The 8,941-nt window shown below is 36.4% G+C and overlaps 1 pseudogene; it reads right to left on the reverse strand.

The window, feature by feature from the left end:
* Positions 1-522: 522 nt before the first annotated feature.
* LOC112177590 lies at positions 523-3,400 on the reverse strand (annotated as a pseudogene).
* Positions 3,401-8,941: the final 5,541 nt, after the last annotated feature.

An 8,941-nucleotide genomic window follows, 5' to 3' on the forward strand; every position in this document is an offset into this window, starting at 1 on the left:
GATTTCATCCGTGATCTGTATTACTCTCACACAACAGTTTTTATTGTATGGCTGTTGTGAACATTGTGTACGTACAGCAGAAAATGAAATCAAAAATCACCAAATGAACAGTAATTACCAATATATATCTAATATTGTTATAATCCACATAATTGTACTGAAACGTATTAGACAATATTGCCAAAAATGAGCACTATACTACTCCAACACCAAAATATGGAGCACATCTATACTACACTAGCAAAATAAGTGAAGAAATGTACTTTAAATTGTCACTTTGGAGCACAAAAACACATTTCTAGCCTATTTCTTCAACACATAACTTGCGAGCTCATTACGCACTTCATCAATTTCCACTTGACCATAAACATGGTTGGCTCTCCTAGCCCATTGTAATAGTCTGAAAATAACAATGAAAGAAAAGTCATCTGATAAACTAAAACAAAACTATTTTGAAAAACTAACAGCAAACATCCAAATTAAGAAGTTTCAGTTACCTTATCTGCAAATGATAAGTTTGTATCATGGATGATATCCCTCATATATCTCATCACAAAATGAGAAAGGAAATAAAATTTGAAGAACCTTTTTCTCCTTCACTGAAAATAATCCTTCAGTTAATTGATTTTCTAGTTTCTGCAATTCTTTCAAGCTCAAACTAGATAAGTCATTGCCCAACAGACGCCTACACAATCAAATATATATCTTACTTCATGCAAGAGATGCCACATATTCCAAAAGTCTAAAAGGTTAGATATAAAAACTAACTACTACGTACAATTGATTCTGTTGTAGCTTCTCAAGTTCATCTTTTAGAACATCCACGTCCTTAGGGTCATCCTCCTGAAGAGTCAGATAAAGTTAGAATTTTCAATAGCATGCTGAATCTAGAAAGTATGATTATTAGAGAAGAAGCACATAGAACATGTATAGAGCATAGAGTATGCAAACAGATAAAAGCCTCAAGGATACATTAAAATACCTATAGACTGCGCAGACTCAAGTCCGGTCTACAACAATCATGCAAAACAAAATGTTATAAATTAAATGGTATGCATGTTAATAGTCTTTTTTGAATATGGTACATAACTACATTGTCCAACCACTGGAAAACAGGGTATTGACTTCAGCAGTTCAGCCTTCTAGGTTACTAAAATTTTCACTAGCCAATTCAAAAAAAAAAAAAAAAAGTACAAGCTATTTTCTTTCAGTGTTCATGTATTAAATCTGATGCAATGAGTGTAGCTACTTCTTATAAAGCCTAAATAAAGTCATTTCTAGCAGCAGAACAATTCTTAAAACCTTCCATATATAGTATATTAAGTAGTTACCTTTGATGGCTAAAAGTAAAATGTTTTTGTTAAGACTAAGACTCCAGAACTTATGTTAATTATTTGCAGTCCCAACTCTATCCAGGAAGGTCCAAATAATTTCTGGAAACACATAGGTACTTCATTTACCTCAATTACAAGGGAATAAAACCCCTGGGAAAACAGAACAATTGGAACATATGACCTTTTACCTTAACATCTATACTGGATTCTCAATTCCCATACAATTAACACCAATATGCAACCAGGAGAAGAACAATTAACAACAAGAACAGCAAACATATGGCAACTGATTAACAAAATTATGTTTAAAGTTTGTGAGGTACAAGATAAATTATCAAGTTACATTATATGGAAGAATACCTCTGCCCTTGATTCTACCAGAGCGGTCTCTGAAGACTCATAACACTTGCTGTATCTTGTAATAGTTCACTTCATACTGTAAAAAATTGGTACAGATAAACATCAGCAGCTATAATTTGAATAAAACAGGGTACAATTAATTTCATGTGGCTATAGCACTTGCATTGCAGCATCATTTCTAAGTTATTATATATGAAATCAGTATTAGATCGGCAACCGAATTAATGCTTCGTCTCAAGCTTAATGCAATCATACAAGAGATGCTCTAACCGAAAATATATGGTAGAAAGATACCAATGGAACCAACTAATTAACTAAAGACATTACTTAGTTTCACTAATCCTTGGAGAAAACAAAGTATGGTTGCCAATGAAATGTCCCATAAAGACTGGGGACTGGAGAAAGCACCTTTACCTAAAGAGGAGACAGCATCTTCAGAGAAAGACTAATAGCTTAAGAGAGTAGGGATATTCAAATATTGTAATATCAGTGAGGACTAAGGACATATGAACTCTCACTCAAGTGCTAATTGATCTTCTATAACAGGTGGCTACACACAAGTCAAGACAGTCAAACAGAGATTGTAGACTTATTTACGCAAGGCGAATAGGTTAGCAGAGATTCGAGACTTGGTTAATAGGTCATTAGAGAGCTCAACAACAAAATTCACAGTCTGGATATAAAATACAAGAACCAGCCAGACCGGCATTGCATCAGCATAAAGCGAAGACTTTAAAGTCATGTAAGAATCCTCAAAATCAACCCATGTCCAACTTCACCAAAGGCACAAACGAGAAACAACCAAACAAGGGAGTTCTCACGAAACAAAAATCTCCTTTAAAGTCTAGTAGAGTAGATTATTTTTCTGCTATAGGTTTCAACGCTAGAGTGACCAGATTACCAGTAATGGAAACTGAAACTGAACCTTCCAGAGTAAACAAAACCTTTTACAGATACTCATCAACATTAGCTTACCAAGGTCCACTTCAGACTCAATTAAGATAGAAAAGAGGTAGCCATTGATTTAACAACAACAAGGTGACCAGATTTCAATTCTGGACTCGCATCCAACTTGTCACAAATATATAACACATTGTTTTGCAGAATACAAAGCTTCAAATTGCTCATTAATCATCACTACCCACAGAGGAAAACCCCCAAACTCAACAACTATTAGTACTAAACAACTATTGAGCAACAATGTAGGGATTGACATTTACACGAACCCAAAAGAAAACAAGGGAAACAGAAGCACCCACTAGTCCATATAATAGAATAAAAACAATAAAATATAAACAAATTATAGATGTGATGCAGACATTGAAAAATTTAAATCAAAGCCCCAGATAATTTCAACCAAAGACAAAAGGAAAATTATAATAAATAGAGTAAACATGATCAGAAACACATGCATGAACCTTAAAAAATTCAGAAAACTTAGCCCAAAATTAAAAAAAAAGTAGAAAAATTTACCCAGCACTGGAAAACTCAAAAAGCTTGCCAGTGTTAGAGAAGACGATGACAACAACCTCAGCATCGCAGAGAATAGCCAATTCCTGAGCTTTCTTGAGTAATCCAGCACGCCTCTTTGAGAATGTGACTTGTCTGCTGTTGGTGTTCTCAATCTTCTTGATTTCAATCTTCCCCCTACCCATTTTTTTCTTCATAACCCCAAAAAAACCCAGAAAGCCAAAACCAATTAATAACCCCCCCCCCCCCCCCCCCCCCAAAAAAAAAAAAAAGCCTAAGGCCAAAGCTTTAGACTACCCAATTCATAAGAAATGAAGAATCTTTCTGGGTTGTGTCTCTGCCTCCCTCTCCCTCTCTTTAAAATCAAGAAAAGGAGTGGTCTTTCTGCGCCTCCAACTCTTGCTGCATCTGAGAAAATCTACAAATAGAACAACAATAAAGTATCTTAGTTAGAATTTCAAATAGGAGATCAAAACGAGACCTAAAGATGAACTACATGTGTCTTGGGTTGGCTTTACCTTCTCCATCACTTATCAAACCCCACCACAACACATAAACAACAGAATGAAGAATACCCTTTCCTAATCCCCAACAACCAAACAAAGAACATGAATAAACAAACCCAGAAACCCATCCATAAATTTGGGTCCTCATGATAAAACACTAGGCGCAGTTGACCCCATGATAATTACAAGAAAAAGATCAGAACTTGAGAGAACCCAACGGAAAACAGGACGTAATAATCAAAACTCATTTACAGAATCGGAGAGAATCAACAGAAAGAAAGTTTTAATACCTGAAATAGCATCCAATGTGGGAAAAAAATTGAGGCGCGCGAACAATTCGGTCTTGCATATGTGTATTCGCTTCACCAACACGTTCGGCTGGCTTAGTCAGCTCTGAGTTTTGAGTTTTCGCTCCGGGTTCTGAGTCTTACCAGATTTCTTCAACAGCTTCGCTCTAAGGGAATCGGGTCGAGCTGAATAAAATCGATCTCAGTTCAACGCCTCAATCCCGTTCGCAGTCTACCATCACACTCGGAGAGATGAGATTGGTTTGGGAGAGTGACATTTTGGCGAGAGAGTGAGCTAGCTAGGGTTTTGGTTTTGGGTCGTCTGTTGAGAGTGAAGCGAGTCGAGAAAGGGCTTTGGCCTGTTTCGATAAGGTCTGTCGAGAGAGAGAAAGAAGGTTTCGGTATTTGTGTCAGTCTAGTTACTTTAGTTCTTTTTTTTGCTTAAGTGTAGGGTTTCAACCGGGTTTGTGATGAGACCCTATCAATTTAGATAAGGACTCACACAACATATTTGTCTAAGAATGTGGTATGAATGCAGCCATCTAAATTTGGGATTAGTCTCCTATTAATTTGGCTTCCCTCTTTGGGGAGCTGGAGGAAACATCATGGTGGGAAATCTCCCTCCTTTCTGTTAATCGTATAAATCATACCACAGTTTTATTGTTTCTCGTTGTATGATTAGCACCTGTTGGGCAAAATTTTGGACTTTGAGATGGGATTTGGCACCACTGACATGGTGGGAAAGTTGCCGCTCAATTTTTTTAGGGTCATACAACAGTTCTGTCCTGAAACGTTGTCTGAATTTGATTCATAATTTCATATCAGACGACAGGTTTTACAAAAACGACGTCCAAAAAAAAAAAAATCAATCAGACGGCAGAAAACTGTAATGTGTCGTCTGATTCAATTTTTGTAGTAGTGTAACTCGAACGAAAAGTCAATTTTTTGGTCCACTAAAAGTATCGAAACAAAGTAAAAAGTGAAAGTAATTGTCGTTTACCGCCCAAATGACTAGTAAATTGGTAAATTGAGATACGGGACGCAACAAGATAATCGTTATAAAGCATAAATAAAGGATCATGTATTGCATCAAAATTGAGCTGAGATAATCAATTCAGAGCCCAACCATGTTGTCTTCTTTGCATACGATCTCTATTCGCATTCGCCTTCATCTCCATTGCAAGTACAAAACTTGTTGATCTTCCTCCCGGAGGAATAAAGTATCATGTTAGCAAATTTACTAGTCACTCTGGCAGCCGGACATACATTTGATGACCGGGCCGATTGGCTGATTATCAATACTCAGGTTTCCCAAATTTTTAACTCTTGTCCAATCTTTTAGTGACAAATTGTGTGGGTGAAAATTTTGAGTGTGATTTTAGAAACTTTATGAGGAGATATCTCATCGAGGACTAAGCATTGTTACATTTCGATGATGATGCTCAACTTAAAGGTCCTAATGTACGATTTTTGGGAGGTGAAAGTAACCATTATTTCTTAAAACTGAATGGTATAAATATGAATATGGCTCTTCTCCAAATTGTTTTCAACCTATTTTTGACTTGTGGAGGAATGGTCATTGATTCGGGAGCTCTTTACAGTCACATTATTGAGGGGGCGTTCTTGATCCTGAGGCAAGCTGTGGTGGAGTACTTTCATAATAAGTATGGATGGGAACCACTGGAGATCGAAAAGTACGACTGGCATGGGTTTGAATGGTGTTACTAGATTAATATATATTGTACCATCCATGACGCTTCACTTTGAGGAAGCAGACCTTGAGTTGGAGAAAAGAACACTATTCCTGGACTTCAAACAGCACGATGAGCTTTGCATGGCAGTTTCATCAATCAGTAGAGATGGTCCAAACATTTTGGGCGTGACTTAGTGTTAGGGGCCGCACTTGTAATGCCGCAAGTAACCTTGTCCAGGGTCATTAGTTAAGCTTTTGGTTGGTTACTCGTGTGCTTGGGGTGTTTTGGTAATTTACAGTTTATGTAATTTATTTTATTTAGCTTTTAGTCTCCTCGGCCAAGTGCATGTTTCCCCATGCCTTGGCCATTTAAGCCTGTTATGCTCTTTACGTAGGGGTTTCTAGTCGGCATAGTTTGGACTACGAAACTAATATAGGTAAGCACATGTACTTTTGTCTCCCTTACCGTCTTACCATCAATAAAAAAAAATTATTCAATCATCTGTGTCCCGTGAGATTGCTTTTTGATCTTTCCTTTCAATTATTCATTTGTTCATCGTGGTTGCCCAACATTTATATATTTTTGTTCTTGCTTGCCGCTAACATCATTTTAATATCACGTGGCTTTCATTGTTCCTTTCAGGGTACTCACTTGGCTGACTTGCTTACTAATAAGTGTCGTGCGGTCCTCTTTGCGCATCGCAAAGTTAGAGCCGTGACACTCAGCAAGCAAATCACAGGTTCTTATTCGATGCTGGTGCGTCAACATTGTCATTTGCTCCAGAGCAGTGTTAAAAAAAGAATCTCGTTTACTAGTACATATAGAATCAAAGGAGATTGCATGTGTCCAATTGAACTCTTGGAGATCAATTAATAATAATTCTTAGGGGAAATGATTATTTACCCAATTTCAGCTTAAAAATTGCCCACTTGCTCCACCAACTGTTTTTTAACCCCATTTACCCAAAACACTCTAAGGGATTATTTCCTTAATACCCAATTAATTAATTTTTTATTCTTTTTATTTATTTTTGGGACTTTTTTGCCCTCTCCTTCTTTCTCACTTAGAGAGATAAGTTATTGGATACCTTGCGGGACTCCGGTGACTAGTGGCCGGCCGCGGACTCCGGTGAACGGAATCCGGCGACCTGTGACCAGAATCCGGCAAGCGGTAACCGGAATCAGACGACCGGTGTCCGGAATCAGGCGATCGGTCCCTAATAATACCCAGTAACCATATTATTGCCCCCCAGTAATCATATTATTGCTCCCCAAAAATCATATTATTGCCTCCCAAAAATCATATTATTGCCTCCAATAATCATATTATTGCCGTCCAGTGAATTGTATGAACTCCCAAAACCAAAATGAATACACTACAGGCACAATTGATCAATTTATAATCATATTATTGTCTCCCAATAATCATATTATTGCCTCCTAATAATCATATTATTGCCCCAATAATCATTGATAGGAGCATTTTAATGCGATGTTTTAATAGTTATTTCCTCATATTTTGCTTAGTTATTTCCTTAAATAAATAAATTTTAATTTAATTTTTATTTTCTAGGTACCTTGGAATAAATGGAGCTGAAATGAGCTGAAATGAAGAATTGGAGTTTTCCTGGTCCGACTAGGAATCTCAGTCAACGCAGGAATCCTGATGAGGCTAGGAAACCTGAAGGCATTAGGAGACAACATGATGACATGGGAGATATTTTGGGAGATTAAATCTGATTTTTGCATGGAAAATCAAGGAGATTACGTGGAGAATATCAAGGGAGAATTTTAAGGAAGAAAAGATTCAAAACAAGTCCAAATTCGTTCCTCAATTCCCTCAAGATATGTTGGTTGAAATTAGAGAATAAAATCTGCAATTTTAATGTGAAAATCAAGAGAAAATCAAGGGGAGAATGTTAAGGATAAAGCCATGGAGAGATTTAAGGGAGAAAAAGTCCAAAATGAGTCCGGATACATTGTCTAGGTTCATGCCTAGATATTTGACCGAAAATGGTGAATAAAATCATATTAAATCTTGGGAAAATCAGCAATAATATATTTGGAAAGATTATGGATTTATTTTGGAGCTTTTTGATTGGTTGAGTGACATGGCAAAGCTGACTTGGCATTAATTTATTGGTTGGAGCTATGTGGTGCAACCAGAAAATTCCTTAGAAATTAAATTCATGAAGCCTTGCCTTCCCCTATATAAAACCACAACAACACCACACCACAACACACCTCTTCATTCAGAAAATTCTCTCCATTCTCTAGTCTTCAGAAGCTCTGCGTCTCAAGCAAGGAGGAGAAGAAGTCATGCAATACATCAAGATCCTATCCACCATCCACCCTTGTGTCGTCCCTAGAAGATTGCTTGCTTTCAAGGATCTTCGAGTTCTTCATCTCAAGGCTTGTCATCCATCTTTCACGGTGTATTTCATACTTTCTTTTATTTTCCTTTGTTTGATTCGTAGAGTTATGAATTCTAGTTAACATGACGTTAAGGGCAAAGTTTAAAGCCCGTTTATATGTTTTGAAATAAATTTGTGATTTCTTTATGTTGATTTATATGTTGCTTATGTGAGATTGCTTGATTGATTTTGGATTACAGAAAACTTTTGCATGTTTATGTTCTTTGGTGGCCAACTTAGGATATATGCATGTAATTGGAGCTAATTTAAGTAGTGAAGGCTTTGGACAAAAGTCGAAATCAATTAAGGAGGATTGCAAATAGGTCAACTTATTCATAACTAGGTTGTGCACTTTGGTTGACATCCTTTCTTTGTTCTTCATGTATTGAATGTGTTCTTGAGTAGCTAGCTTTCTAGACTATGATTGCATGTTCAATAGGTTTAATTTAGGTGCTTTCACTTAGATTAATTATTCAAGGAAAGTAAAATATGAGAAATCGTTTGCTTTCTAACGTTTCACATGGTCAACTTCTTTCTCATGATATAGAAAATCAACTCTAGGAATTGTGATTGGATTTCTTGCATGATTGTGGTTTTGATCTTTGTTCCTTTCGTTCCACCCGTATATATATGTTTTTTACATTTTCTTTATTTTATTTATTTAATTTTTGATTTAATAATCCTAAAACCCCCTTTTGTTTGTTTTATTTTTGTAAATAAATACTTTATACTTATTTTAATTCTTTAGTTGTTTTTGCAATGACATGTGTACCCTCAATCCCCTGTTAGAATGATCCCTATTTACCATATACTAACGATGACATTTTCAGGGTTAAATTGCGCACTTACTTCAAGCGTTATCAATTTTTGGCGCCGT

The sequence above is a fragment of the Rosa chinensis genome, chromosome 7 (assembly GCF_002994745.2).
Source record: "Rosa chinensis cultivar Old Blush chromosome 7, RchiOBHm-V2, whole genome shotgun sequence".
In the NCBI taxonomy this organism is placed as follows: Eukaryota; Viridiplantae; Streptophyta; class Magnoliopsida; order Rosales; family Rosaceae; genus Rosa; species Rosa chinensis.